The following is a 7132-nucleotide window of genomic DNA, read 5'->3' as shown; positions in this document are numbered from 1 at the left end:
GAGACTGCCTAGAATACCAGGTGCTGTAAGTTTTGAGTTTTTTCACTACTTATCTAATACACTGGCTCTTAGTGTGGCCAAAGTTTGACCAGCTCTTTGCTTTCCTTACTGCTTATTTAATTCAATTGCCTTTAAAGTAGCTGTTCTTTAAACAGAGTTTGACTGTTTTTAACTACTTAACTAATGCTCTTATCTTTAATGTAGCTCATTTTGAAGTATTTTTTTGTATTTCATTCATTACTTATCTATATAATGGCACTTAGTAGTGTGCCTCACCTTAAAATAGGGGCTTTTGCAGCAGCTTTCGCTTACGGCCATACCACCCTGTTCACGCCTGATCTCGCCTGATCTCAGAAGCTAAGCAGAGTTGGGCCTAGTTAGTAGTACTTGGATGGGAGACTGCCTAGGAATACCAGGTGCTGTAAGTTTTGAGTTTTTTCACTACTTATCTAATACACTGGCTCTTAGTGTGGCCAAAGTTTGACCAGCTCTTTGCTTTCCCCTTACTGCTTATTTAATTCAATTGCCTTTAAAGTAGTAGCTGTTCTTTAAACAGAGTTTGACTGTTTTTAACTACTTAACTAATGCCTTATCTTTAATGTAGCTCATTTTGAAGTATTTTTTTGTATTTCATTCATTACTTATCTAGTATAATGGCACTTAGTGTGCCTCACCTTAAAATAGGGGCTTTGCAGCAGCTTTCGCTTACGGCCATACCACCCTGTTCACGCCTGATCTCGCCTGATCTCAGAAGCTAGCAGAGTTGGGCCTAGTTAGTACTTGGATGGGAGACTGCCTAGGAATACCAGGTGCTGTAAGTTTTGAGTTTTTTCACTACTTATCTAATACACTGGCCCTTAGTGTGGCCAAAGTTTGACCAGCTCTTTGCTTTTCCTTACTGCTTATTTAATTCAATTGCCTTTAAAGTAGCTGTTCTTTAAACAGAGTTTGACTGTTTTTAACTACTTAACTAATGCTCTTATCTTTAATGTAGCTCATTTTGAAGTATTTTTTTGTATTTCATTCATTACTTATCTAGTATAATGGCACTTAGTGTGCCTCACCTTAAAATAGGGGCTTTTTTGCAGCAGCTTTCGCCACGGCCATACCACCCTGTTCACGCCTGATCTCGCCTGATCTCAGAAGCTACAGAGTTGGGCCTAGTTAGTACTTGGATGGGAGACTGCCTAGGAATACCAGGTGCTGTAAGTTTTTGAGTTTTTTCACTACTTATCTAATACACTGGCCCTTAGTGTGGCCAAAGTTTGACCAGCTCTTTGCTTTCCTTACTGCTTATTTAATTCAATTGCCTTTAAAGTAGCTGTTTAAAAACAGAGTTTGACTGTTTTTAACTACTTAACTAATGCTCTTATCTTTAATGTAGCTCATTTTGAAGTATTTTTTGTATTTCATTCATTACTTATCTAGTATAATGGCACTTAGTGTGTGCCTCACTTAAAATAGGGGCTTTTTGCAGCAGCTTTCGCTTGCCACGGCCATCCCACCCTGTTCACGCCTGATCTCGCCTGATCTCAGAAGCTACAGAGTTGGGCCTAGTTAGTACTTGGATGGGAGACTGCCTAGGAATACCAGGTGCTGTAAGTTTTTGAGTTTTTTCACTACTTATCTAATACACTGGCCCTTAGTGTGGCCAAAGTTTGACCAGCTCTTTGCTTTCCTTACTGCTTATTTAATTCAATTGCCTTTAAAGTAGCTGTTCTTTAAACAGAGTTTGACTGTTTTTAACTACTTAACTAATGCTCTTATCTTTAATGTAGCTCATTTTGAAGTTTTTTTTGTATTTCATTCATTACTTATCTAGTATAATGGCACTTTAGTGCCTCACCTTAAAATAGGGGCTTTTTGCAGCAGCTTTGCCACGGCCATACCACCCTGTTCACGCCTGATCTCGCCTGATCTCAGAAGCTAAGCAGAGTTGGGCCTAGTTAGTACTTGGATGGGAGACTGCCTAGGAATACCAGGTGCTGTAAGTTTTTGAGTTTTTTCACTACTTATCTAATACACTGGCCCTTAGTGTGGCCAAAGTTTGACCAGCTCTTTGCTTTCCCTTACTGCTTATTTAATTCAATTGCCTTTAAAGTAGCTGTTCTTTAAACAGAGTTTGACTGTTTTTAACTACTTAACTAATGCTCTTATCTTTAATGTAGCTCATTTTGAAGTATTTTTTTGTATTTCATTCATTACTTATCTAGTATAATGGCACTTAGTGTGCCTCACCTTAAAATAGGGCTTTTTTTGCAGCAGCTTTGCACACGGCCATACCACCCTGTTCACGCCTGATCTCGCCTGATCTCAGAAGCTAAGCAGAGTTGGGCCTAGTTAGTACTTGGATGGGAGACTGCCTAGGAATACCAGGTGCTGTAAGTTTTTGAGTTTTTTCACTACTTATCTAATACACTGGCCCTTAGTGTGGCCAAAGTTTGACCAGCTCTTTGCTTTCCTTCTTACTGCTTATTTAATTCAATTGCCTTTAAAGTAGCTGTTCTTTAAACAGAGTTTGACTGTTTTTAACTACTTAACTAATGCTCTTATCTTTAATGTAGCTCATTTTGAAGTATTTTTTTTTGTATTTCATTCATTACTTATCTAGTATAATGGCACTTAGTGTGCCTCACCTTAAAATAGGGGCTTTTGCAGCAGCAGCTTCGCTTACGGCCATACCACCCTGTTCACGCCTGATCTCGCCTGATCTCAGAAGCTAAGCAGAGTTGGGCCTAGTTAGTACTTGGATGGGAGACTGCCTAGGAATACCAGGTGCTGTAAGTTTTTGAGTTTTTTCACTACTTATCTAATACACTGGCCCTTAGTGTGGCCAAAGTTTGACCAGCTCTTTGCTTTCCTTACTGCTTATTTAATTCAATTGCCTTTAAAGTAGCTGTTCTTTAAACAGAGTTTGACTGTTTTTAACTACTTAACTAATGCTCTTATCTTTAATGTAGCTCATTTTGAAGTATTTTTTTGTATTTCATTCATTACTTATCTAGTATAATGGCACTTAGTGTGCCTCACCTTAAAATAGGGGCTTTTTGCAGCAGCTTTCACACGGCCATCCCACCCTGTTCACGCCTGATCTCTCGCCTGATCTCAGAAAGCAGAGTTGGGCCTAGTTAGTACTTGGATGGGAGACTGCCTAGGAATACCAGGTGCTGTAAGTTTTTGAGTTTTTTCACTACTTATCTAATACACTGGCCCTTAGTGTGGCCAAAGTTTGACCAGCTCTTTGCTTTCCTTACTGCTTATTTAATTCAATTGCCTTTAAAGTAGCTGTTCTTTTAAACAGAGTTTGACTGTTTTTAACTACTTAACTAATGCTCTTATCTTTAATGTAGCTCATTTTGAAGTATTTTTTTGTATTTCATTCATTACTTATCTAGTATAATGGCACTTAGTGTGCCTCACCTTAAAATAGGGGCTTTTTGCAGCAGCTTTGCCACGGCCATACCACCCTGTTCACGCCTGATCTCGCTCTGATCTCAGAAGCTAAGCAGAGTTGGGCCTAGTTAGTACTTGGATGGGAGACTGCCTAGGAATACCAGGTGCTGTAAGTTTTGAGTTTTTTCACTACTTATCTAATACACTGGCCCTTAGTGTGGCCAAAGTTTGACCAGCTCTTTGCTTTCCTTACTGCTTATTTAATTCAATTGCCTTTAAAGTAGCTGTTCTTTAAACAGAGTTTGACTGTTTTTAACTACTTAACTAATGCTCTTATCTTTAATGTAGCTCATTTTGAAGTATTTTTTTGTATTTCATTCATTACTTATCTAGTATAATGGCACTTAGTGTGCCTCACCTAAAAATAGGGGCTTTTTGCAGCAGCTTTCGCCACGGCCATCCCACCCTGTTCACGCCTGATCTCGCCTGATCTCAGAAGCTAAGCAGAGTTGGGCCTAGTTAGTACTTGGATGGGAGACTGCCTAGGAATACCAGGTGCTGTAAGTTTTTGAGTTTTTCACTACTTATCTAATACACTGGCCCTTAGTGTGGCCAAAGTTTGACCAGCTCTTTGCTTTCCCCTTACTGCTTATTTAATTCAATTGCCTTTAAAGTAGCTGTTCTTTAAACAGAGTTTGACTGTTTTTAACTACTTAACTAATGCTCTTATCTTTAATGTAGCTCATTTTGAAGTATTTTTTTGTATTTCATTCATTACTTATCTAGTATAATGGCACTTAGTGTGCCTCACCTTAAAATAGGGGCTTTTTGCAGCAGCTTTCGCACACGGCCATACCACCCTGTTCACGCCTGATCTCGCCTGATCTCAGAAGCTAAGCAGAGTTGGGCCTAGTTAGTACTTGGATGGGAGACTGCCTAGGAATACCAGGTGCTGTAAGTTTTTGAGTTTTTTCACTACTTATCTAATACACTGGCCCTTAGTGTGGCCAAAGTTTGACCAGCTCTTTGCTTTCCCTTACTGCTTATTTAATTCAATTGCCTTTAAAGTAGCTGTTCTTTAAACAGAGTTTGACTGTTTTTAACTACTTAACTAATGCTCTTATCTTTAATGTAGCTCATTTTGAAGTATTTTTTTGTATTTCATTCATTACTTATCTAGTATAATGGCACTTAGTGTGCCTCACCTTAAAATAGGGCTTTTTGCAGCAGCTTTCGCCACGGCCATACCACCCTGTTCACGCCTGATCTCGCCTGATCTCAGAAGCTAAGCAGAGTTGGGCCTAGTTAGTACTTGGATGGGAGACTGCCTAGGAATACCAGGTGCTGTAAGTTTTGAGTTTTTTCACTACTTATCTAATACACTGGCCCTTAGTGTGGCCAAAGTTTGACCAGCTCTTTGCTTTCCTTACTGCTTATTTAATTCAATTGCCTTTAAAGTAGCTGTTCTTTAAACAGAGTTTGACTGTTTTTAACTACTTAACTAATGCTCTTATCTTTAATGTAGCTCATTTTGAAGTATTTTTTTTTTGTATTTCATTCATTACTTATCTAGTATAATGGCACTTAGTGTGCCTCACCTTAAAATAGGGGCTTTTTGCAGCAGCTTTTGCTTCGCACGGCCATACCACCCTGTTCACGCCTGATCTCGCCTGATCTCAGAAGCTACAGAGTTGGGCCTAGTTAGTACTCTGGATGGGAGACTGCCTAGGAATACCAGGTGCTGTAAGTTTTTGAGTTTTTTCACTACTTATCTAATACACTGGCCCTTAGTGTGGCCAAAGTTTGACCAGCTCTTTGCTTTCCTTACTGCTTATTTAATTCAATTGCCTTTAAAGTAGCTGTTCTTTAAACAGAGTTTGACTGTTTTTAACTACTTAACTAATGCTCTTATCTTTAATGTAGCTCATTTTGAAGTATTTTTTTGTATTTCATTCATTACTTATCTAGTATAATGGCACTTAGTGTGCCTCACCTTAAAATAGGGGCTTTTTGCAGCAGCTTTCCACGGCCATCCCACCCTGTTCACGCCTGATCTCGCCTGATCTCAGAAGCTACAGAGTTGGGCCTAGTTAGTACTTGGATGGGAGACTGCCTAGGAATACCAGGTGCTGTAAGTTTTGAGTTTTTTCACTACTTATCTAATACACTGGCCCTTAGTGTGGCCAAAGTTTGACCAGCTCTTTGCTTTCCCTTACTGCTTATTTAATTCAATTGCCTTTAAAGTAGCTGTTCTTTAAACAGAGTTTGACTGTTTTTAACTACTTAACTAATGCTCTTATCTTTAATGTAGCTCATTTTGAAGTATTTTTTTGTATTTCATTCATTACTTATCTAGTATAATGGCACTTAGTGTGCCTCACCTTAAAATAGGGGCTTTTTGCAGCAGCTTTGCACACGGCCATCCCACCCCTGTTCACCCTGATCTCGCCTGATCTCAGAAGCTAGCAGAGTTGGGCCTAGTTAGTACTTGGATGGGAGACTGCCTAGGAATACCAGGTGCTGTAAGTTTTGAGTTTTTTCACTACTTATCTAATACACTGGCCCTTAGTGTGGCCAAAGTTTGACCAGCTCTTTGCTTTCCCTTACTGCTTATTTAATTCAATTGCCTTTAAAGTAGCTGTTCTTTAAACAGAGTTTGACTGTTTTTAACTACTTAACTAATGCTCTTATCTTTAATGTAGCTCATTTTGAAGTATTTTTTTGTATTTCATTCATTACTTATCTAGTATAATGGCACTTAGTGTGCCTCACCTTAAAATAGGGGCTTTTTGCAGCAGCTTTCACACGGCCATACCACCCTGTTCACGCCTGATCTCGCCTGATCTCAGAAGCTAAGCAGAGTTGGGCCTAGTTAGTACTTGGATGGGAGACTGCCTAGGAATACCAGGTGCTGTAAGTTTTTGAGTTTTTCACTCACTACTTATCTAATACACTGGCCCTTAGTGTGGCCAAAGTTTGACCAGCTCTTTGCTTTCCCTTACTGCTTATTTAATTCAATTGCCTTTAAAGTAGCTGTTCTTTAAACAGAGTTTGACTGTTTTTAACTACTTAACTAATGCTCTTATCTTTAATGTAGCTCATTTTGAAGTATTTTTTTGTATTTCATTCATTACTTATCTAGTATAATGGCACTTAGTGTGCCTCACCTAAAATAGGGGCTTTTTGCAGCTTTTGCCACGGCCATCCCACCCTGTTCACGCCTGATCTCGTCTGATCTCAGAAGCTAAGCAGAGTTGGGCCTAGTTAGTACTTGGATGGGAGACTGCCTAGGAATACCAGGTGCTGTAAGTTTTGAGTTTTTTCACTACTTATCTAATACACTGGCCCTTAGTGTGGCCAAAGTTTGACCAGCTCTTTGCTTTCCTTACTGCTTATTTAATTCAATTGCCTTTAAAGTAGCTGTTCTTTTAAACAGAGTTTGACTGTTTTTAACTACTTAACTAATGCTCTTATCTTTAATGTAGCTCATTTTGAAGTATTTTTTTGTATTTCATTCATTACTTATCTAGTATAATGGCACTTAGTGTGCCTCACCTTAAAATAGGGGCTTTTTGCAGCAGCTTTTGCTTACGGCCATCCCACCCTGTTCACGCCTGATCTCGCCTGATCTCAGAAGCTAAGCAGAGTTGGGCCTAGTTAGTACTTGGATGGGAGACTGCCTAGGAATACCAGGTGCTGTAAGTTTTGAGTTTTTCACTACTTATCTAATACACTGGCC

At 39.2% G+C, this 7132-nt stretch overlaps 12 pseudogenes; all 12 read left to right on the top strand.

Annotated features, from left to right (window-relative positions):
• The first annotated feature begins 306 nt into the window (after positions 1-306).
• LOC122339771 lies at positions 307-428 on the top strand (annotated as a pseudogene).
• Positions 429-703: 275 nt separating this feature from the next.
• Positions 704-821, top strand: LOC122339785 (annotated as a pseudogene).
• A 1054-nt stretch (positions 822-1875) lies between these two features.
• Positions 1876-1994, top strand: LOC122339790 (annotated as a pseudogene).
• A 275-nt stretch (positions 1995-2269) lies between these two features.
• On the top strand, positions 2270-2388 carry LOC122339770 (annotated as a pseudogene).
• Positions 2389-2668: 280 nt separating this feature from the next.
• On the top strand, positions 2669-2787 carry LOC122339859 (annotated as a pseudogene).
• Positions 2788-3449: 662 nt separating this feature from the next.
• LOC122339804 lies at positions 3450-3569 on the top strand (annotated as a pseudogene).
• Positions 3570-3841: 272 nt separating this feature from the next.
• Positions 3842-3960, top strand: LOC122339817 (annotated as a pseudogene).
• Positions 3961-4235: 275 nt separating this feature from the next.
• LOC122339768 lies at positions 4236-4354 on the top strand (annotated as a pseudogene).
• A 273-nt stretch (positions 4355-4627) lies between these two features.
• Positions 4628-4746, top strand: LOC122339798 (annotated as a pseudogene).
• A 1448-nt stretch (positions 4747-6194) lies between these two features.
• LOC122339773 lies at positions 6195-6313 on the top strand (annotated as a pseudogene).
• Positions 6314-6586: 273 nt separating this feature from the next.
• LOC122339786 lies at positions 6587-6705 on the top strand (annotated as a pseudogene).
• Positions 6706-6979: 274 nt separating this feature from the next.
• Positions 6980-7098, top strand: LOC122339754 (annotated as a pseudogene).
• Positions 7099-7132: the final 34 nt, after the last annotated feature.

The sequence above is a fragment of the Puntigrus tetrazona genome, unplaced genomic scaffold (genome assembly GCF_018831695.1).
Source record: "Puntigrus tetrazona isolate hp1 unplaced genomic scaffold, ASM1883169v1 S000000997, whole genome shotgun sequence".
NCBI lineage: Eukaryota > Metazoa > Chordata > Actinopteri > Cypriniformes > Cyprinidae > Puntigrus > Puntigrus tetrazona.
This window is presented reverse-complemented; position numbering and strand designations above follow the sequence as displayed.